The sequence below is a fragment of the Nipponia nippon genome, unplaced genomic scaffold (assembly GCF_047370975.1).
Source record: "Nipponia nippon isolate SJK-2023a ecotype South Korea unplaced genomic scaffold, ASM4737097v1 scaffold_26, whole genome shotgun sequence".
Classification (NCBI taxonomy): domain Eukaryota; kingdom Metazoa; phylum Chordata; class Aves; order Pelecaniformes; family Threskiornithidae; genus Nipponia; species Nipponia nippon.
Window position 1 is genome coordinate 2,617,878 of NW_028262343.1, and position 24,665 is coordinate 2,642,542.

Below are 24,665 nucleotides of genomic sequence, written 5' to 3' on the forward strand. Positions count from 1 at the left end.
ACCCAATTTTCTAATCAACATAGCAGGAAAGTTTTTGGAAGTATTTCTAGTGATTTTTAGCATCAGTGTACAATATACTTTTGTCTGTCAGACAGCTATTCTCCCTTCCTGCAAACATTTTGGAATTCTGCTTTGAAAAAAAAACAAAAAACAAAAAAACCCACCAAAAACCCCAACAACAAAAATAAGACAAAACAAAACAAATAAAAACCTTTCCACTACAACTAAAAGCCATAGTCTATATGGGAAACAGAAATCATTCAAACTTTTAAATATTTGGGTACTAATTATTTTTTGTGACATGTAAATGTCAGCTTAGAACAGAACAGAACAACAAAGGACTGCATGAAGCAACTCTGCACTTCAAAGGTAGCAGCTACAGGTAAACAAAATACTGTGCTGGAAATACTGTACTGTTCTGTACTGACAGAAGCTACATAATTTATAGCTTCTACAACACTGTAAACTCCAGAGGATATTTCTACTATGGCTGAAAAAAAGCAGAAGCTGAACAACAATGAATGCTTTTTTTTTTTTTTTTTTTTTTTAATACCACCACAGGAAGGCTTTCCACTCAGCAAAGAAAAGGCTGGAATCTGCTCCTGATTCAGTAGTATTCAATATGCTGCACACAACTTCCAAAACGTCTGTGTGATTTAGAGTCCCAAGTTGTTCCTTTTTCCTTCTGCAAAACCATACTTTCCCCTTAGCCTTTTATACTTTAGAAAGGACAAGTCAGCTACAGAAGATTGCTCTATTCCAAAAGCTGAGCTCCCCCTTGGAACAAAGGGATACAATTCAATTCAGCTTTTAAAAGGAGCAAGCAGGCAATTCTGTCCTGCAATAGCTAACAGTAGTACTAGATAACACTAATGCTAACATTTGAGAATTACAGATGGTGATAATGATCTGGGACAATGCCTCTTATTTTGTTAAAATTATAAAGGCAGTATGTTAATCAGCATAGCTGCCATCAACCCTTATTGTGCAACTGTAAGCCATCATGCGCAAGTCAGCAAAATGCTTTAGCAACTGGAAAACTCAGTCTAGACCTTTACCAAAAGATAATCATAATAATAATAAGATCACAAAGACTTTTTCATCCATTTAATAAAAATAATATGTTCTTAACTACAGTATGCACTTCATCACACTTCAGCAAACATCAAACCAACTCCATTCCATCGTTGTTTAAATAATTTTTCCATAGAAAAAACATCTATTCTGTTATCATAAATTTAGACCGAATGATAAAAGTTTTACACAACAGACTTTGTTCTAGACTATGCCATAGAAACATCACATTGTTATGACTTTTAGAAATAGATTTGAGTCTGACTAGCTCTTTTTCTTCTTCCTCAAATCACAGAATTTAAACAAATGAAGTTGTAAGCTGTAAACTACCCAAAACTATTTAAAAATTAAAAAGCAGGAGAATTGGAGCAGTTCACAATTCAACAGATTTTTTCCATCTAAATACACTTATGTCCCAAAGAAAAAAAAAGCCACTGCTTTTGTTCCAAAAATAATTAGGGCAATGACAAAAGGTCCAACCTTTTATCTACTGTTTACTCTCTCTGCTCTCTTCTTCTCCAAGCACTTCTAAAACATCTGAGGCTAATATTTGTTAAATTTCTCTCTGGGCCTCTTTTAACCCTGTGATTTATAGACTCTACAGGTGAAAAAAAAATGCCTCAAATATAATGAGGTCAAAGAAATAAAACTACTTAATAATGTTCTAGTAACAACCTCATTGCAGGCTTTTTCAAATAACATGCCAAATTCTGTCAAGTTCTAGAAGAGTCTTTTAGGATGAGGTGTGTTTCAACATATACTCCATTTCTAAGGGTGTAGTCACTGCTCACTGAAGCCAATGGGAGTTTTTCACCTACCTTCAGTGGACTCTGGACAGAGGTGTACCAGCATTACTACAGATATGGAGATATTCTTCTTTCATTCAAATTTGATTGTGTGCACAGAAACATCATAGGAACAGCTCTTGAAAAAGCCACAGCTGTTTCTCACTTCAAGCATTAAATCCAGGTGGTTCATGTAATGACTCTTACAGTTGTGCTGATTATTCCAAATTTGAACACAGACAACATTTTAAAAATGCCTAAAAAACCTGGGTGGATTAGGCCACCCTGGTTGGAAAATCTGACAAAAGACATACCTTCATATAACTCTCGTTGATTTAGGCACACTGCAAATTGCTGAACCGTTACAATAGACGCTGCATCATTGCAACCTTTGCGAGTTAGGAAACTGGACTAATACACGCACACACAAACAACTAAGAATATGGAATTAATCTACAGATTAAACTCAAGTGGAAAATGGACTCATCTTCTCTTCATCTAAGAGTCCGCTATTCCGACTCTCTCTTCTTTCTTGTGGACAAGAATGGAAATAATTATATGAATATTGAAAGCCCAATTTTATGGACCTATTTTGGAAAGCGGTCCTTTTATTAAATACATGACATTTTACAATACACTAGCTTCCGATGAATCAAACCGTAAAAATTTGTGTCACCTTATTTAATATCTTATATTTAACAAATACGAAGTCAAACTTATATTGTCCCTTAGTGAAGGATGAGGTATAATTACTTAAATCAATACTTACAATTTCATCGCCCGGCACAAAAAACAAAGTTCCATCATCCAAATACCACTGCATAGTTCCCAGTGATATTACTTTCCTTTTTATTAGCATGGATAACACTGCAAAAATATGCTGCTAGGTGGATCTACAAGCATGATCCTTGCAAAGAAATGCGCAACTATAACCAATATCAACCAAAACTAAGGGAGCTCAGATGATTTCCAGCTCATTCTATCATGAGTCACATCTGGTGTTTTCCTTGAGTCATACATTTAGGAACCTCAGCAGTGGTGCCCATAATTACATTTTACAGTTTCATTACTGTGGTGAAGGGAAAAGAAATCTGCCTTTTTACATATATGCATCCAGACATGAAGCATGCAGGTGACACCCTTGGTCGCATGCCAAACCACTGGGTATCAGATTTTGTTGCACAAAAAGCAAGACATTGTTACAAAAGTGCTTTTCATCTGTTAATGATATTTTCTTAGTGACAGTGCACTAAGATCCACGTACATGAATTCCAACATGTCATCTTTGTTGAGTACTTTCACTAAAGAGAGAACTCCCATTTTTTTCCTTTCAGAGAAAACCAAATATTTATTTATTGGACAGCTGATGATAGCAATGGTATGGCATTTCATCCACAAATAAGCTGGAACAAGTCAAAAAACTGCAAGAAATAGGTGAAGCTAAATTTTCTGCTTCTTTTTTTTTTTCTTTACCAGCCTCAGTAGCCTTTAGAAGCAATGGTCAAGAACAGAGCACTCATGCCTTTTCTGTCTCTGAAGTCTTCTCCCCTCCACTCCCTTCATTTTTGTCCTTCTTTCCTACCCTTCTTACTCTTACTGTTTACATACGAGTGGGTTTTGGTCATAATCTCCTAATTTTTGTTAGAAGTAGTATTCTAGCGGTAGAAAAAAATGCTGTTTCAAGCTAGTAGTAGTAGTAGTATCGGTAAGAAAACACCACTGGCTGGGCCTCTATTGTTAAAAACTGCTATTCTGTTGCATGATTTCAAGACCATTCAAATGCTATTCAAGATACAAGTGGTCATGTAAGAATCAACATTATCTAAATAGGAAGGAGAGAGGGAAAGCACACAAGTACTTGCAGTACAAACGTACTTAAACATTTTAAAATTCAGCTCCTCTGAATATCCTCAAAACTTTTACTAAGTTTTTGAAAAGCAACTGCTGCAAACAATTGCCTTTCAATGTTCACATAACCCTCTGTAAATCCTAACCATTGTCTGAAGCATGTACTGCTATTCCAGCAATGACCAAAACAGTTCAAGTCAGTAGAGGAACAAGAAAAGAAAATGCTTCTCCTGTCCTCATTTCCAACACTGAAAGTGTTAAAACTTACTCTCAGGTTGCACCCAGCAGGAGGCAATTCCACTTCAGCAATGGATTAAGTAGATGAACTAACAGATCTCTGTTACATCAAACTTTGATGTTCCACATTTTATCTAACTTGTCATTTAACAAGGAAAAACAAAAAGACCCCAAAGTAAAGTCTCTCCACAAGACAGATTCAAGCAAGCATGAATTTAAGGGTTGCATGGAGCTGAATGCAGAAAGGGAAACACAAAACCAAGACCAAGGATGAGCTTCTAGAGTATGCTGTTATTTGCTAAAATAAGTAAGATTGTGCTCTGGCTGCTATTTCTACAAACATCCTCATCTGGCCTCAGCAAACAGGGGAGAAGAGTGATGCAATTTCCATGGCACCCACACCCTCAAAGCCAGACACCTATCACCTACGTGTCAGCAAGCCCTTATGCAAGTCCTCCCAAATTACTGCTTCCCACCAAGACCCGAAACTGGCTCCCTTTAACATCTGTTTATCTAATTGGTTCCTATGAGCATGTAACAGTCAAACCTGTTGCTGCAAGGAGCAACAGGGAAAGGGGATTTTACATGTCCACAGCTGGGCTGTTAGCAGAACAAATGGACTACATCCAACTCGGTGACTCTCACTGAAATCCAGTTATTAAGCTGTGAGAACAAACCCTAAATGAAGCTGATGGCCTCAGCAACTGGGCTGAGCTCAAAGCGCTCATCAGCTGGTCTGTCACAACAGCGATCATAAGCAAGGGGCAAAGGCTTCAGAATTTCTCTAGTCAGTAAATTTAACAATCCTGGAAGAAGGTAGGAGGACTACAGTCATGGCAAATATGGAGTGAAACACTCATTCAAAGTGAAAACAGAATTTTCATCTGATACATTACCAAGTCAGCAATTTTTAGTTGGCTCCCATAAGGTATAGTGCGTTGACCTTGGCTGGATACCAAGTGCCCACCAAGCCACTCTATCACTCCCCCTCCTCACCAGGACGGGGGGGGAGAGAAAATAAGATGGAAAAGAACTCGTGGGTCAAGATAAAGGCAGTTTAATAAAGAAAAAGCAAAGGCCGTGCATGGAAGCAAAGGAAAACAAAAGATTTATTCTCTACTTCCCATCAGCAGGTGATGTCCAGCCACTTTCCAGGAAGCAGGGCTTCAATACATGTAGCAGTTGCTCCGGAAGACAAACGTTGTAATAACAAATGCCCCCCCCCCCCCCCTCCTTTCTCTTAGCTTTTATTGCTGAGTGGACATCATATGGTATGGAATATCCCTTTGGTCAGTTTGGGTCAGCTGTCCTGGCTATGTCTCCTCCCAAGATCTTGCCTACCCCCAGCCTACTGGCCTTTGGGGGTGTGGGGGGGGAATGCTGGAGAGACAGCCTTGATGCTGTGCCAGCACTGCTCAGCAGTAGCCAAAACAGAAAATTATAATACGAAATCACTTGGCTATGAAAGAAAGAGAAAAAAAAAATCACTAAAGCAACAATAAAACTGTTATATATATATTCAAAGTAAAGTTTTAAAAAATGGTAAACACTGGCTTAATTCAACTGCTCCTGCTGGTGTCAGCAGGAATAACTTTAAGCTATTACTGACTACTACAGAACAATTCAATTTTGAAGCACTAAAAATACTTAATTACAGTTTTAATAGTACACTAAATTTGATCTATTGGGCTTATAAATCTTGCCAGTCAGAATTCTCTGTTTCTAAGGAAAAGTGACATTTTAAAATTTAAAATAGATTATAACAATCCCTTGGCTCTTCTCTAACTTAAACATAGTGTGAGTTATTAGATAATAGTACAAGCCATTTATTTTAAAAAACATGTTTTAAGTCATCATTTATGATTACTGGGCTAGAAAGCATTAGCCTACCTGCCAAAACCTGTGGTTTGCTTTTGAATTCTGTAACTCAAAACAACATTGACAAATGTGTAGAGGAAAGGCCCATAAAACATTTTCCCTGAATTTTAAGCTCGGTATGTCATAGCAGGCCACACCTCTTGCCTGCCAACCTGGTCTTTATTCTGCTCTTCAGCAGAGTCTTTCTTTTCCCTAGTTGAAGTTCTGCAAGGTATGCAGCTCCAAATAACACGTAGTAGACAATGACATGGTCTAGCACAAACTTGCGACTTCTAGTGTAGAGCCCAGCCCAGAAACCTAACAGCTGAGGGAGGACAATGCCTTGTAACAAGGCTGTACAAAAGACACTTGCTGGCAGGAAGGGCTATGTGCTATGCATGCTCCTTACCCCCTAATATCAAAGAATGATGCAGTTTCCTCCCAATACAGGAGCAAACAACTGAATAGGACTCGGACGTTTTCTTTGCTAGGCCACATGGGCCATGTCCCACCAACCTCTCTGCTGAACTTCCTACCACCACCCACCACCTCACGTTCAACGCGCTTGCATTTAGCAGAGCTGCCACGCCCAGCCTTTCCCACTACTCACTGCTCCCTAATTCTCCACACCGCATAGCACTACTATACATCCCAAACCTGCCACAACACTATACCCACACTGTCCTTCCCACTAATGTATGGCAAATATACCCTCACTCCTTTGTGCAAGGCCATAAAGGTGCAGCATAGCAAAAAGTGGAGTAACAGAGCGTTTGATAAACTGCAGACAGGCACATATGGTTGGTTGATGGGCAAAAGAGGCACAACTGGACTGCCAAGGTGCTTGGAGAGAATCTGCTTACAGGCCCAACAGATTGGGTCGCAGTTCAGATCCAATTCACAATCAGGTAAATGGATGATTTTCTTTGGAATCAAAACCAAGTGTTTGTTATTTTAAATTCTAAAGTAATTTTGTTCCTATTTAACTGAAAATTTACATAACATCTTGTTTCTCAGCCTTGCCAGCTGTTCATCAACATGTTCCTCAAAGTAAGATGCCATAATAAGATTGCCTTCATTATTCTCAAGTTTTTATATAAAAATAAAATGAGAAACCATAAAAATAGAGCTATTACAAGTGCTTTTAGCAACCAAAATGCCTGTGAATATCTTTCATCAAATAATGATAGTCACTATTAATGACTACGTACAGCATACAAAGGGAGGAACTTCAGTAATATTCTACTTGTGGAAGTTATCATCATTTTCAGAACTACAATTTGGTTCCTCCTTAATTTATACATGTCATCTAACCCATAATATTGGAACATAGGCATTAACCCGTCTTCACAGAACCTCAGTTAATTAAAGAAATATTAACCCAGTTTTACTGGTGGGAAAGTGTGCTGGTTTAACTCTATCCCAGCCAAAACCAGCAGAGAAAGTAAAAAAATTCGGTGCCTTGGCCACAAAGTAGATGGTGGTGGTTTCGCAGTGTTGTGAGATTGACTCTTCCACTGGAGCACTGTCAAACCTTCCAAGACCAAATAGACTTGAAGTCTTCAGCAAAGAAGAAAAATTACCAAGGAGAAGAGCACATAGGCTGCCAGAATGACTGATGTGTGGAAAAGTCAACAAGGAACCATTTCTCACAACAAAAACTAGTGGGCAGCCCATGAAATGGTAGATCTGAAACAACCAAGGAAATGCTTTTTCTTCACAACGTATATTTGAGTTACAGAATCATTGCAGCAAGACATCGGACACACACATGGACTCAAAAAAGAACTAAATTCTTGAATAACAGACCCACTGCTGGTTATTTAAAACACAAACGTTTGGGTGAAACCTTTAGCTAAGGAGGTCCCTAAACCACTAATTAAGGGACCCAACCATGGGAAAGAATCACTACATATACTTCATGCATTTCTTATATTTTTCTCCCCAAGCATCTTTACTGGCTGCCTTTGGAGAGAGCATGGAACTAAATGGACACTTGGCCTGACCAGAACATGGCTATTCTGTTCTCATGAAATACTGGAAGACATGCCAAATACCAGATGAAGGTAGACAAACCAACAGGCACAAAATGTACGCAGACATTAGACTCTTATTCCCCTCCCAGTTCACAAACAGCATTAATCACCATTTCTGCAAACAGCATGATATAATGTAAGACACAACAGGTTTAGACAGTCACGTATAATTATTGTGAGAAACAAAAGCTACAAATGAGAAAAAATATTTTACCTCTCTCATATGTATGATTTCATTTGCTGCTGGGAAACAAGCCATGATCCACAGCCAACTCTCAAACAGGAAAACAAATTAGGTACAACCAGATTTAAAAGCTGAGGCTGTATTCTACAAAGAGGTTAAATGTAGGTCCACTTTTAGAAAGCTTTTTTAATTCAGTGGAAATCAAGACTGGACAGGTGGCTCCTTTATCTGAGGAGTGCCCTAGTGCAGTACATAGATCCTGCCCAGTTGTAGTAAAGATAAGGGCTGGCGACCAGAAGATCACGTGCTGTACGGAAAGAGTTAAGGGTCGACCCTCCCTTGTCTCCGCCCCTTATAACATGACACGCCTACTGCTGGGGGTATAAAGCCCGGGTCGGCTGGAGATCGGGGGGGATGGGATAATGTTAATGTGTAGTGTTTGCTACACAGTGGTGACCCCGACGTCATCAGGCAACAGCGATGGAGCTCGCGGAACTCATAAAGGTACTAAAGTCGGTAACGACAAGGGTGCTCAAGAGGGGGTTTGTGGCAAGGCGGTGCCGGCCTGCCGCATGTGGTGCGCTGACGGGGCATGAATCTCCTGGGAACGAAAAGCCAACAAGTTTAGTTTCGGAGGGGACACAGGCTGGCTGGGAAGGAGTGGCCTGTGGGACACAGACAGAACCATCGTTACCAGGGGCTGAGCCAAAGGAGGAAGGGGAGGTGCAGGGAGAGTATGGCGCAGCGGGAACAAAGGAGTCGGGAAAGGTGTTCCCGATACAAGTGGGGAGTTTAAAGCGGCCGCCCACAGAACCTTCGGCACCTCCTGCACCGGCAGATCTGCCACTTCCTCAGTACCCCTGGGGCGAGTTGCAACAATGTGTGGAAAGGGAGCTGACTGATAGGTTGCTGGATTGGGTCCCGGGGGCTGATGTGGGATCCCAGCGGTATCGTGAACTACGTGAAGGAAGATGGCGGGAAGGAGAAAAGGAAGGCAAAACACCTGAGGATGCCCCATTGTATCCCAGTGATCGACGAGTGCTGGACACACAGAGAGCGGAGTGCAGGACATCGGGGGGTGTGGTAGGGCTCCCCCGGCACTGCTAGCGATACCTGAGCCACCAGAGGGAACCCCTATCCCTAGGGCAATGGGAAATCAAACTGGTATTCCCTCACAGTGGAGGGAGCCTGTACACGATTACCCCATGAGCTCTGATACCAGTGAGGGCGAAGGGGGTGATGAGGGATCCTCGATTGTTGCTCATCCGCCCCCGCTTCTGAGACGGACTAATGAGGTTTCAAGGGAACTCGAGGCATTGATCAGCCGATTGAGAGGGGTGGTGGCAAATGCAGAAAGTCTTATGCCGGAGGAATGCCGAAAGAGAGGGCAAACAGGACGGATTGGCAGATGATTGCAAAAAAATGTGTCTTGGAAGGAGTGTGATTCCAGGCCCCTCCGATTCAAGCATTTCCTATCTGAGCAGCCCCAGGTGGAGGATATGAGTGGCAACCGTTAGATGCAAAGTTGGTGAAAGAATTGGTCACAACGGTGAAAAGTCATGGATTAAATTCCCCAGAGACCCAAGTCCTACTAGACTGTGTTTTTGCAATGCCGCTTGCACCTTTTGATATCATTCAGTTGATGCGGGCCGTATTGACCCCCTCGATGATGGTATTGTTTAGGGAGGAGTGGAGGAATCGGTGCACCCAAGTTGTTATCGAGGCGCAACAGGCCGACCATCCCATGGCAGGAGTGACTTTAGAGCAGTTGATGGGTGAAGGGCAGTTCACAACTCCTCAGGCACAGGCTCAGCGAATGCGGGGGCGCGATTTTGCTGCATCTTCGAAAGCTGCCCAGGAAGCGATACGCATCATCGTGGCTCTTGATAAAAGGGAGCCTCCATGGGTCCAAATATGGCAATCGTTAAGTGAGCCCTTCACAAAGTTTTTAGACCGGCTGCAAGCGGTGCTCCAGGTTGCTCGACTTCCTGAGCAGGCTAAGGAGGCGATATTGCTTGACTGTGCACGTACGCAAGCAAACCCACAAACTGCAGTGTTGCTAAGACAGTTACCCATAGGGACCACGCTTTCACAGATGATTCGTTACGTGCTGGAACAGGAACAGGCGCAAAGTATGCAACCGGTAGTGGCTGCGGTCCATGTGGCCTGCCGAGACGCACGACTTACGTGCCATAAGTGTGGGGGGCAAGGACACATGGCGCGACAATGCCCTTCAAAAATAAACACCCCTGGAACAGGGGAAGGAGAGAGAGACCTACGATGCTGGCGCTGTGGGCGACTAGGCCACAGAGCTCGACAGTGCAAATCGGGGAGTCAGCAAAGGAGACCGGGCTGGGGAAACAAGAAGAGGGGATGGCTGAGGGCCGTGCCATCCCCACCTGCCCCAGTGATCAGCTCAACAGGTCCGACGACAGCAGCGCAATGTATGGCACAGGGAGTCTCTCCTTCCCCGGGACCAGCACAGTCGCCTGTGGTTCCAATGATGCAATATCCAACTCAGCTGCCTTGGGGAGATGGGAGCGTGCAATAGAGGAGGCTGGGGATAGAGCCTCGCCGTATGTGGCACTCGCCCTAAACATGACCACACGACCAGAAGTAGATATTATAGTTACCCCATGGCTCCCAGAGTTGGGGGGAACACCACGCCTCGTATTAAGAGCCCTTTTAGATACAGGAGCGGACGTTACAGTAATCCCATCACATCTATGGCCAGATGATTGGCCACTCGAACCGAGAGGTTCGCTGCAAGGCGTGGGAGGCATGCAGACCTCGCATTAAAGCAGGAACCCAATGCAAATTATGTTGAAGGATCCGGAATCCGGACAAGCTAGGGTAGCATGGTGTAACCCCGCCATTGCTGAGTTACCCATTGTCATCTTGGGACGATGTTGCTTGCAGAAGATGAATATAGTGCTGCGTACAAATTTATCATAATGGCCACTGCCTGTGTCCGCCCATTAAAACTCACCTGGTTGACAGATAAACCAGTGTGGGTAGAGCAGTGGCCATTGACAGAGGAAAAGAGGGCGGCTGTTCGACAATTGGTACAACGAGAACTTGACGCAGGACACATCGAACCCTCCACAAGTCCCTGGAACACCCCCATTTTCGTGATAAAGAAAAAATCGGGAGCGTGGCGACTGCTACATGATCTACGTGCAGTTAATGCATGTATACAAGACATGGGCTTGCTACAAGCGGGCCTCCCTTCTCCGGCCATGATTCCACCTGACTATCAAATAGTGGTTATAGATATTAGAGATTGCTTTTTTAGTGTTCCCTTGCATGAAGAAGATAGAGTACGCTTTGCCTTTACTGTTCCTGAGCCTAACAATCAACACCCGTGTGCGCCAGATATCAATGGAAGGTGTTACCCCAGGGCATGAAAAACTCACCAGTCTTGTGTCAAATTGCTGTAGCTGCTGCGATACGTCCTATTCGAGAAAATTTCCCTACGGTCATCATTTTCCATTACATGGATGACGTGTTATTGGCGTCCAACCAAGAGGAGTTACTGGAAAAGGCACGCGTGCAGCTGATAGTCAGTTTGGAGCGACATGGGTTGCACGTTGAGCCTCGGAAAACACAGGTAGGGCGTGCAGTAAAGTATTTAGGTACTCAACTGAGGCCATGAAGCGTGACAGCACAATCATTTGAAATTCGGACTACAGTGACAACACTCCATGAGGCACAAAAATTAATTGGACAACTATTGTGGCTTAGAAACTTTATTCCAATATCTGAGGCAGAAATGAGTACCTTATATCAACTCCTGAAAGGAGGAGATTCCCCCCTAGCTCCAAGGACTCTTTTCAAGAAACCATCAGGAGATTCTTAGGACAATTATGGAGCGGGCCCAGCATTGGGGTCTTGCTCGATTTACACCTGAACAACCGGTCGCTGCCCTGATTTACATGACCGATACCGCTGGCCATGGTTTACTAATTCAAAATAATGGTGAAAAAGGCTGGCCTTTTGCTTGGTTGTATCAAGGCAAACCAAAGACGGCTTTAATTTCTTGGCCAACATTATTATCCCAGCTTATTCTCCGCTGTCGGAGGCAAACTCAACACTTAACAGGGAAGGACCTGGAGATCATCGCATTGCCCTGTTCTTTGGCACAGTGGGAGTTGGTACTTCCACAAGTGGGGCTCCTGCAAGCGGCGATAGCTGAATTTACGGGTCGTATTGAAGGTCTAAGACCACACCCCTATGGGGAGATAATCCAGGTACTCCATTTTTTGCCAGCTAGTGCCATAGTTGAACAACCCACCAGAGGCCGCACGGTTTTTACCGACGCGTCATCGATTACTGGGAAAGCTGTCGTTACATGGCAGGAGGATGGTCAGTGGACCCACATTAGTTATCAAGATCAAGGGCAATCCGTGCAGTATCTTGAGGCCAAAGCGGTATGGATGGCTCTCACTCAATGGCCCGAAGAGGCCTTGGATCTAATCACAGACTCTTGCTATGTATATAAGTTACTGAAGAAGTGCCGATGGGCACTTGGGGCAACGTCGGAGATTGCCGGAATGTTGCTCACCGCACTGCAAATGAGAACCGCTCCTGTCTGTCCTATCCATGTTAATAGTCATAGTTCCATACCGAGTTTTCTTTCTGCTGGGAATGAAATAGCGGACAGCTTAGCAAAGAGCGTACTGGCGGTTGAAGAAACTTCTAACCTAAGGCGAGCTTTCCGCCTGCATGAGCTCCTCCACTGTGGAGCTCGCGGTTTAGCTAGGCTCGCTGGCATTACGTTGCAAGATGCTCGCTCTGTGATTGCTGCTTGTCCTGTGTGTTCCAAAGGTCCCCTCTGGGAGGCAGGGGTAAACCCCCAACCAAATATGGCAGTCTGATGTTACGATTTATGAACCCTTTAATCCACGTAAGTATCTGCATGTCACAGTTGATACCTGCAGTGGAGTTATTTTAGCGACTATGCATGCTAAACAAAATGCTCCCGCAGTTATTTTACATTGGCAGGACTGTATGGCGCAACTTGGCATCCCACAAAAAATTAAAACAGATAATGGAGCGGCATATGTCAGCAAGAAGACAAAGGACTTTTGCGCGCGCTGGGATATTCAGTTGAGTCATGGCATTCCCCGTAACAGTACGGGCCAAAGCATTGTAGGACGCGCGCACCGCACATTAAAAGGGTTACTCGACAGACTTAGGGAGGGGGAAAAGATAAGCCCAGGAACAGGGGTTCCCCCTCCCCTTGACCCTCCCTTATTTCGGGCACAGCGTCTGTTGACGACGGCACTAATTACCTTAAATCATACCATTCGAGGGAACACCTATAAAACCCAGACTGCAACCCAGGCACATTTCCGGCTCGATGAGAACGAAGGGCCTTACCCTTTGGTTCAAGTACGGGACCTGCAAACCTGTGAATGGGGGGGGCCTTATTCCCTCAGTTGCCTGGGGCGTGGGTATGCGTGTGTGCAAACTGAGAAAGGGACGCTAGAATGGGTACCCAGTCGAAATATTTGACCGTATAGACATTAATCAATCTATTGATTCTTATCTTGACAGGTTACCATTTCCCTATGCATCCTGATCGTGTGGGGGAGTAATGAGGGAGCCGTGACTGGCTGGACTGGGCAAAATCCATGAACGTAACGGATGCGTGTCTGTATAAGTCTTACCATATATCGATTATTTTACGCGCAGCTTCCCCAGCAAGATCCAGAACTACTGGAGCTAAGGGAGGGGGAAATGTAGTAAAGATAAGGGCTGGTGACCGGAAGATCACTTGCTGTACGGAAAGAGTTAAGGGTCGACACTCCCTTGTCTCCGCCCCTTATAACATGACACGCCTACTGTTGGGGGTATAAAGCCTGGGTTGGCTGGAGATCTAGGGGGGATAACCTTGATGTGTAGTGTTTGCTACACCCAGTATAAGGAGTGAGAAGTCATTTAGACCAAGAGTTCTGTTCCCTTCATGTCTTAAATGTTACTTTTCTTTTAGTTAATTATTAAATTTCCATCAAGACCTACGGTTACTTCAGATTTATCTAAGAAGCCTGTAAACTGGCCAGTCAAATCCAGCTACACAGGAATGGAATGGTTTTGGCGGGGTTAGGTTTTGTTTATTTGTTTTTCAGTGTTATGGTTCTTATTGCATAAGTGATAATGCAAGAAGAATTAGGTACAGAATTTTTCATAACTTTTTCTAAAAATGAGGGTGATATTAACTCTGATATCCTTTCTATGGGGAAAAAAAACAAACCGACCAAGATTTAATTTCGTCGTGAAATAGGATTTGGTCCTTTTGGACAGAATTTGCTGCCCAAATTCTATTCACTGCTATGTTCAATAGCCATCAGGAACGACAATAATACTTCAGCCTGGAAAACTAGCGTGACTCAGATGCCCCTAGCAACTGAGATTCCTGATTGTCAGTTAGGTGACATATGAGAACCTGTTCCTATTAGTAAACCAAAATGAAATCAAGAGGACAACAGTTTTGGCACAACTACTTCAGTTATTAAGGAGAGAGAAGGGGAGACAAACCTTACAGATTGGTCCAAATGGCTGAGAATGCCTCTGTCGTCTTTAGACAGTTAACTCTACTCCCATGATTACCAATACCTTCCTGTTGGTTCTAGTCACAAGCAAGTCCACTGAAAAAATATACCACCTTACTGCTCTTTGACCCAAGATTTTCCACATGAATGCTCATTCCTGTTTCAAGAGCCAGTTAGTTTCCCTTAACTCAAGTTGTTCCTATACTAGTAGAACTATAGAAAGAGCTAGAAGAGACTTCAAAAGATCATCTTATCTAATTCCTACTGTGTGATACAAACAAGTATAGCTAGATCCTCCTTGAGACTTTTTTTGCATCTAACCTGTTTCTGGAAATTTCTAATCTCAAAGGCTATTCCACAATATATTTAAGTCATCTCTTTCAGTACTTAACTATGCACACAAACAAGCTAAACCACATAATAGCCACAGGGTATTAGGCAGCTGCCACAGAAACTTGCATACCTAAGACAGTTCTTATTTTAATATTATCTATCCCAAGTCATACTACTTTTTTTCTGCTCTCCCCTAATGGAAGATAGTATCTCCTACAAAGCTTTTCACTTCCCATGAGATGTCTCTTCCACAACCCTTAGGTTTTTTTTTTTCCTATGAGAAGAAACAAAGTTACTTCCTTCAAAATGTTCTTGCAGGTCATATTTTCAAAGCACTTTATTGCAGCTGCTTTCTTAAGACACACTCTGAGATGTCTGTGCCCTTTAAAATAAAAAAAAAAGAAAAATAAAAAAGCTAATAACTCTAAACTGTATATAGTACTCTACCTGAGACCTCTCTGCGAAGCAGAGAACAGCTACTTCCCCTCTTACATGTGACATTCCTTGTCTCAGATGATATTTGTCCTTCAAAGAAAACCTGGAGTTTATAGTCGGCTACATTACTTCAGCTTTTTATTCCTCTTTCAACACTTGTGCAAAATGTAGCGAGTTGTGCTCACCTTTTGGAATTTCAACTCATTGTCTTTGGACTGTCTCTCCAAATTGTCAAGACAACTGCTTTTCAACTAACCTTTTTCCCACGTAGGAACCCCTTTAAATTTTCCAATGGAGGCATAGGACCCTGTGTAGTAAATTTAGGCCTACTGATAATAGGCTTGCTTTTGTTAGCTACCCTTCAGGACTCCTTATAAGCAACCAGTGGATTCACAGGGTCTGCAGCCTAAAGCTTGAAAATCATTTACCATCATCATTCCGAACTCATCTTGATTTTCAACATGCTAATGCAATATCCCAGCTTGCTGTTGTCCACAAATACATTCTCTGTATTCTACTAGCCAAGTGCCTAATAAAAATACAGAACAAAACCAAACAGATGATACGCTAGACCTATCTGAAATGCCCTCTTAGTTGTCAGTGAGTCATCAACAACTGCACTTGGAGACCTTTTCTCAGCCACTTGTATATTCAGTTTATAACAATTTCATGTGAGTTCCCCAACCATTTTCTATGAATAATGTATAAGATAGCATTAAGAATCTCACATGCAGTCGCTGCATGAAAAAAAATAACGAAGTCAAGATATCTCATCCGTCTACAGCTCATCTTTTATCTACTAGGCTAGTGTGGTGGGTTGACCTTGAGGGAGTGAATGAGTGAATCACTCATTCAAAGTGAAAACAGAATTTTTGTATGATACATTACCAAGTCAGCAATTTTTAGTTGGCTCCCACAAGGTGTAGTGGGTTGACCTTGGCTGGATGCCAGGTGCCCACCAAGCCACTCTATCACTCCCCCTCCTCACCGGGGGGGGGGTGGGGTGGGTGTGGATAAGATGGAAAAAACCCCTCATGGGTCAAGATAAAGACAGTTTAATATATAAAAAAAAAAAAAACACCAACAGAAAAACAGCAAAGGCCACGTGCAGAAGCAAAGGAAAACAAAAGATTTATTCTCTACTTCCCATCAGCAGGCAATGTCCAGCCACTTCCCAGGAAGTAGGGCTTCAATACATGTAGCAGTTGCTCCAGAAGACAAACATCGTAATAATGAATGCCCCCCTCTCCTCCTCCTTTCTCTTAGCTTTTATTGCTGAGTATGAGGTCATATGGTATGGAATATCTCTTTGGTCAGTTTGGGTCAGCTGTCCTGGCTATGTCCTCTCCCAAGATCTTGCCCACCCCCAGCCTACTGGTGAGGGGGGGGAAATGTTGGAGAGACAGCCTTGATGCTGTGCCAGCACTGCTCAGCAGTAGCCAAAACACTGGTGTGTTATCAACACCTTTCTAGCTACCAATACAAAGCACAGCACTATGAGGGCTGCTATGGGGAAAGTTAATTCCATCTCAGCTAGACCCAATACAGCTAGCTATACTGCCAAGGAAGGAAATTAAGATTGTCCGACAATGTTTGTTCTTGATAAATCTATACTGGCTGCTTATCAATTTTATTATCCCAGAGGTGCTTATAAAGCAACTGTTTAATAACTTGTTATAAAAAAAATGTGCAGGGATTAAGGTTTCATTGACTGGCTTATAATTGCTTTCCTCTTTAAGGTTTTATTGACTGGCTTACAATTCCCTTCATTTTCCACGGCACCTTTAAAAAGAATAGAAAGAAAAAAGTAGGGAATCTAGTTCTACATTTGCCCTTCCCCAGTCCTCTAAAGAGTCTCCTCCTGTCCTCAAAATGACTGTCTGAAGATTCAAACTAAAGAGTCCCTGACAAAGAGGAGAAGAGTAATGCTGACTTTTCAGTTTAGAAACCTCCCAGTTCTTATCTGAGCACAGTAAGCTATTAAAATCAGTGAAAGAGCAAGATAAGTTAATCAAACAGGAGCTTAAATAGTATGCTGAGGTTCCTGGAGAGGACAGAGAGGAAAATGATGAGAAACAAGACTTTACTAAGGGTTACTCCTGGCCATCTAGACAGAATAATTTCACTAGTTTGCTGCCTGAGGGGATATCAGTGGGTCAAACATCTTAATAAATAAATAAATAAATAAATAAATAAATAAATAAATAAGTATAGTAGGAAAAAAATATCCTAAGCCACTACCCTTATTGCTTTACCTTGAGAAGCATGTTGAGTGGCAATAAAACAGACTGGTTAAACAGATGTTTAAGAACACACTTCTGAACAACTTAGTAAACCCCTTTGGCCAGATTTGGGAAGCAGAGGCCTGCTCAGGTATCGCCTTCGGTTGCACTGCTGGGAAAGCACAGGAAGCCGGTGTCTCTATTGGTCTGGTCTGAGGCACTCCTTATTGCTATAGCGGGAGGCTATTGTGCTAATGGAAATCCCCTGTTAGCTCTCAATTGCAGTCAGAACTGTCTCTTTCCTGCCAAGGTTTCCCAAAATGCAAGTGCCTAAAAAGGCCTGTAGTTAAAAATTCTTCATGAGACTGGGAGGCAGCTCATCCTGTCAGGGACAGGAGGTCCACAAGCCATTCTGACAGCCTGCCAGGACACAGAGAACGCAACAGGAATAGCAAGAAGGCAATCTTTTTTTCTGTACCTGCCTTGAAGCAAATGGAAATGTCAGGTTACCTAGAAGGTAGGCTGAACACTGGATTCAGCATATCACGAAGATGACATTACTCTGCTAATATGTGTTGTTACACACTAATCAGCTAAAGCAGTCTGCCAGTAACAACCCTATCTTAAGTGCACTAATTTAAATATTGGTCACACTAACACACTAACCTATTTAGCCTTCAAGGCACATCAAAAAGTGCTTCTCTCTCTTTTTTTTTTTTTTTTAAATAGAAGAAAAATTAAAGAGAAGGAAGTTTTTAAAGTGAAAGAAAACCAAGAGCAAGAGACAGAGATCAAAGAGTCAAATAGTATTTTCCCAGTTTACTCAACACAGATAATTTCTGGCATTTATGCACTATGGTTCCATTCTCCATCAATGCTAGCTGCCATTATAGATGCTGAGTTAGGTTAACACATGCATTGTAGCTTCAAACCTACCTGTAGCCCAGAAAGTAGAATAGTAGAGTTACTCCCTTTACCAGTACCCATTCATCAGTAAAATATCCATACTTATTCTTTTAGTTTGATCAGCTTGGAGCCTGCGATATTACTTGTGCACAGTTACTGCACAATTTGTTTGCCGTGTTCAGTACAGCAAGTACAAGGCTCCACATCTTCTGTATGCTGCCAATACAGTGATGTATCTTCATCAGACAGCAGAGTGCTAGAGCAGTGTCGTGGTTTAACCCCAGCTAGCAACTAAGCACCACGCAGCCGCTCGCTCACTCCCCCCTTGGTGGGATGAGGGAGAGAATCAGAAGGGTAAAAGGGAGAAAACTCATGGGTTGAGATAAGAACAGTTTAATAATTGAAGTAAAATAAAATAGAACAGTTAAATAGGTAAAGCAAAAACTGTGTACACAACCAAAGCAAAACAAGGAATTAATTCGCTACTTCCCATCGGCAGGCAGGTGTTCAGCCATCCCCAGGAAAGCAGGGCTCCATCACGCGTAACAGTTACTTGGGAAGACAAACGCCATCATGCCCAATGTCCCCCTCTTCCTTCTTCTTCCCCCAGCTTATATACTGAGCATGACGTCATATGGTATGGAATAACTCTTTGGCCAGTCTGAGTCAGCCCCCCTGGCCGTGCTCCCTCCCAGCCCCCCATGCTCCCGGCAGAGCATGGGAAGCTGCTATGGAACCAGAATTGTCTCGACATTGCCGTTCTACCGCCATCTTCTGGCTTCGACATCCAGCCCCCGACGAAACCACCACATGACGCCTGCGCAGAGACCAGGGCACGAAAAGCAGAGACCAGGGCGCGAAAAGCAGAAGCACGAACTGCACGTATGCAGACACGTTCTGCGCATGTGCATGGCCCTATAAAAAGACCGCATGCGCCTTTTGGGGGGGCTTCCCCTCCTACCCCGTGCACCCCTTGGAACCTGCTCCTGTGGACACTTCGACGCCTGGACACAGAGGCTGGACCGGCTGGACATAGAAAGCCCATCAACAGGACACTGCCAGACTCAGTGGTGGTAGCTAGTTCCCCCACGTGGCCCTCTCCTCACCTGCCTGAGCACGGTCTTTCTCTCTCTTTCTCTCACCCACTCTCTTGCTCTTTTTCCCTCTCTCCCTTTTCTCCCCCACATTCTTTCCAATGCCTCCCTACCCGGTCCTCACCCCTTTGTTCACCGAAATAAAGTCAAAGGGTTGTATGGCATCTGACCTCGTTTGCGTCTTAATCTCGTCCTTGGGATCGTATCGAAACCTCCCCCGACATTGGATCAGGACACCAGTGTAAGCACTACTTAGCAAATCAGCACATTTCTCATCCCTTACTCCTGACAAATGTCTACATTTCATTATTTAAGTTCAGAATTTGAAATGGTTTTTGCCAGTGGTAACTATTTATACCTTATCATTCAACAGACTTGGCTGAAATCAACCACGCCTTTACCGCAACATCTTAGAGTCATTCAGAAACACAGCTGGCAAGGACTCTTGATCCACATTGGCAAACATCAATTTAGGTAAGCAGGAATCCTTCCATTGGAATTTGGATCAAAACTTTACTGAACAGGATCAAGGTTATAATAGCTATACTGGCCTTCAAATACACTGGACTGAATTAAACAAATTATTTTTGATTTATAAAGTTATGTATTAGCAGAAAGAAATCACTTCACAGAACACGGCAGTTGAAGGAATTAGATTGGACAGTCTCTTACTAGTTTAAGAGCAAGAGAGACGTACTGACTGGCTGACTCTGACTGATCCTCTGTTTGGGAACAACGTGATTCCACCAATACCTCACCATGTGTCTGGGTACATGTCACACTGTTTCTGGTTCCTTCAACTATTCTGTACAGAACTAAAGGTAACACAGGGATGAGTTGTAACACACCTGTCTAAAGCATACCATGAGGAAAGGCAAGCCAAATATTTAACTAAATTAATAGTCGTTTTTCTAGTAACTTAAAAATATGCACCTACCGTTCACATGACAACAAAACATCCCGGAAAAGACAGACGGTGTCTTGACCCACAGCCCATTCCACGTTTTCCCCTTCTACAATATATAGCTCTTCATTATGTATTTGTTTGTACAGGGCTTAAATAAACACTTTGTTTAAACAGATCTTTCACTCTAGAAGGACGGTTTATAGCTCCCAGTTTAAACAATTACAGTGGTACACACTTGACCAACAGACTTCCTTAGCAGACCTTAACAATTCACAAACTTGCAGAGGAAATATTATAGAAGCAAAAATGCCAGTGTTTGAACTAAACAACGGCAAACTGAGGAGTAAGCATCAGCATCCAGTTTTACTTCATAACAGTGATACCTATGAATTCAGTAGTACTTTTCCTATAGATGTTCCAAAACCAGTGCTGATTCCTTCTCCTTTTTTAATGCTAGGATCATTTAGTTCAAGACAAAAACACAGTTATCCGTGCTGAATTTTTATTAAGACTTTGCCAGACAAACCCTGTTTTCATACACATAAAATATATTAATTACCCCAATTAACATACATTTATGCTACATATGAGGTAAAGCAAACTCATGTCATTAGAAAACTAATTAGCATGTTTCTATTGACATGTTAACTCATGTCATTAGAAAAAAACCCATGTATTTCTGAATTATACGCCTTCCCCTCCCAACCTGTCAATAAATTCAGCCTCCTTCATAATTTTTTTTTTAGGATCCTGATTTTTACTACTGGTTGGCTATGCGAGTACTCTAGAATAGCACCATAACTTCTTTTATCTAAGTCAAAGGAAACTATATACATACATATGCAGTGGATATGTTACATCCTTACAAAAATAAACCAAAAGCTGATAGCTCCCCTTCAGAAAAATAACCTATCCATCTTCAAAAAGAAGAAAGGAATATACTTCTGATGATTTCACAATACAGCCTGGCACCATTTGTTTCATTTGTGTCAGGTTTTTTTTCTATTTTTGTTTTTCTCCCCTCTTGAAGGACTAGAGCAAGCTCTATTATGCATGAATTAGGAAAGCACAAGTCAGCCAAAAGTCACAAATCTCTCAGGATAGACACATCCATCTGTCATTTCACAGCAGGAGAACAATAGCAGCTTCAATATAGACACAACAAGCTCACACAATCCTTACACAGCTAGACAGAAAATCTGCCTTAGCTGATAGCTAGCTGCCTTTGAAACTCCAGACAGATGTTCCTGTGTAACACCAGGTTCAGTTACTGCTTTCTTGTTTCTGTATTTTCAAATTCCTCAAAAATAAGGAACCCTGGGAAGGAGCAAGAATAAAATGTTCAAAAGACAAAGATGGAAAGGAAGTATATGCAGATTACTGATAGAAAGTATGCTTTATACAACCTTTGAATTCCAAGGTTTCATTTCAAAAATTTATTTGTGCCTCTCAAATATTTCTGGAAATTTTCTAGGCACTGGAAGTAAAGTTCTTACCAAAATCACCCCCCTTTTGGAAACTATAAAGCAAACTTTTTTAAAGCAAATTTTCTTTTGACATCCCACAAAAATGTAGTTCAGTCCCATCTAACTAGCAAAGACAATTAGTCATACATTGTTAGTTCTTTAAAGTTTGCTGGGTGGGGACAGTATATAAACTTGAATAAAGAATATCTCGAATCCCAAGACAGAGTATGTCAGAGCAGGGGAAAAAAAGGCATGGAAAACTCTTAGAGCAGCTTTGGTTTGGTTTGGTTTTGGATAGCAGGGGTTGTTTGCTTTCTCATCTGTACTGAAGCCTGGAATAGCCTGAAGCCATGGATAGCACAGATTGAGCAGGAGTAAGAGTGCAGCTGGAAAAGTCAAAAGGTAGCAGCGAATCCAATTCCTCACCATTAAGCAACAGAACAAAAATTAAACCTGCCACAAAGGAAAATTAAATCTGAAATGCCTGCTTGTCACTTGTATCCAAATCTGTTAATATAGTTGGCCACTTTCCTAGTACCTCACCACTTTTTGGAAAAGCTGTATCGCTAGATAATACAGGGTATATGTAATATAAGAGGTGCTTTCCTAAATAGCAAGTTATTTTAAGCATACTTTAATTAATTTCTCTTTCTGCAAAACAGGCTATGTTCTACCTAAAAAAAAAAAAAAAAAATCAAACTCTACAAAGTCAATTTCTGCTTTTTAGCAAGATAACTAAGCTGAATCTATGCAAACTTATCCTTTAAAGAAAATAAAGTTTCAGGTAAACATTACAGTTTTTCTTTTTTTCTTACATAAAGGTCCACAGAGCCATTACAATGGGACTTGCGCCTCTGGAAAGCAGAGGAGAGAATTAGTCTTCAGGTACACATAGTAAACGAGCATTCTCCTCCTTCATCTGCTCTTTTCCCCTCGATTTTTCTCCCTCTCCTGTGCCCCCCCAGAAATTAGATAGACTGATAACATCTGCAGTAAATAAGGACCAAGACTGAAAAAGAAAAGTACACAATACTGAACTAGCACTTGACAGACAACTAGATCCTTATTCATGTTGTACAACTGTTCCAGGCAGAAAGTTCCTAAAGGACTTAATATTGATATTAAAATGAAGGAGGAACAGTTTTTGAATTAATACAAGAGAATGAATGGGCATGACAGTTACAAGGAATGGTTTTATGATTTAGAAACACTTATTTTTCCTAGGAAAGTCCTCAAATTCAAATAAAATCTCCCAGTGGAGATGTAGTAATCTCAAGATACAGCAAGATATTTTAAATATAGTGTTTGGAGAAATGAAGTCACAATCTATGAACTGCAGGGCTGGAATAAAATTTGTGCCTTAAGGAAACATTTAATGCTGGGATCCTTACAAAGAATACTTTTCTTGCATGTGTTAATATCATCAGTATAATATCATCATACTTTTGCCCAAAACTCTCATAAAAAGTCATTAAGATTAAATACCATATTAAACATGTGAAGCATAACTGCTTGACTTTACATAAACCAGTACACCACTTGTTGACTTCTTTCTGGAGCCTAGCTCAGCAATGTACCACATCATCCAAACACTCCTTTTAAATCCACATGAACCCAAATGGAAGCCTGCTATTCACCAGGAAACTCCCTCTGCCAAGGTGCATTTGCAAAGCCACTGTGTTTCATTAAACAAACCAAAGAGCAACGAGTTCTCCAGCCAGAAAGGTATAAACAGTATCAGGGCCACTCTCTCAGTCCTATCTTTTGTTCCATTATGGGAAACCACTGAAAAGTTGGGTAGAAGATAAATAAATAAATAAATAAATAAATAAATCTTATCCAAATACAGCCTTAAAAAAACCCAAACAAACAAGCAAAAAAAATCCCCACCAGTTCCCACTGTGTCCTCACACACTGGCTGGCAGAATGGGATTATCATTTGCAGTTTCCAGATGCAAAGAGATCAATCACAAACCCATTGACAAGACTCGTTATGTGCTACGTACTTCCGCCCCACTGCGAGAGCTGCTCTGCCCATTGGCACCATCACATGAGCACCAGTCAGTCTTCCTTCATGTAAATGCAAGAAGTGTGTGGACAGTTCATGAAGAAATGGGAAACTTTGATTCCCCTGGTCTCTGCAGGACAGGAATAACTGCAGCTTTCGTAACAAGTATTGACATACTCATCAGTGCACGCCCGCTATTCGTGTAGGCAAGAGCAGTGTGACACCGCAGTGAGTAGCGGGTAAATGGAGCAGACCCTCGAATGCCCTTCGCCTGAACAGAATCAGGAAGATCTCTTCAAACAGAAGTTGCTCTCTGCTGTCAATAGATGAAGTGGACAATCCCCACAGCAGATGAGGACATGGAAGAGAGACATCCACACTCACCGGATAAATAACTCAACCATTGAGTAGGTCTCTGCAAGACAGCAAATATTTTGATAGGTCTCAGGAGGAGCTAGGCTTTGTTTCTGTGATATCACTTACTCTTCGCTGCCAACAACCGTGTATTCCATTAATGTTTTTCTAGGGCATAGCCTTGTACCTGGAAACATCTTAGCACGGCCAGTGCCATGTCTCCCAGTCACTCCTCAATCCAAAGTACTACATACAGCACCACGGCTCTCCTTGTTGCATAAAGCACTACTATGATTTCCAGGAACAGACCAGTGTATTTTCTTCTTTCCAAAACTAACATTACTGCTACTGTAATCCTGGAAAAA

General features: G+C 42.1%; 1 protein-coding gene and 1 long non-coding RNA gene across 2 annotated transcripts in view; one reads left to right on the plus strand and one right to left on the minus strand.

Moving 5' to 3' along the window:
* LOC104021652 (LHFPL tetraspan subfamily member 2 protein) overlaps positions 1-24,665 on the minus strand; it is a 97,484-nt gene that overhangs the window by 41,048 nt on the left and 31,771 nt on the right. The window lies entirely within an intron of this gene.
* Positions 8,417-19,619, plus strand: LOC148055152 (uncharacterized). Its single transcript, XR_015705886.1, has 3 exons — positions 8,417-8,525; positions 13,581-13,676; positions 19,082-19,619. It is a non-coding gene; the product is annotated as an uncharacterized LOC148055152 (long non-coding RNA).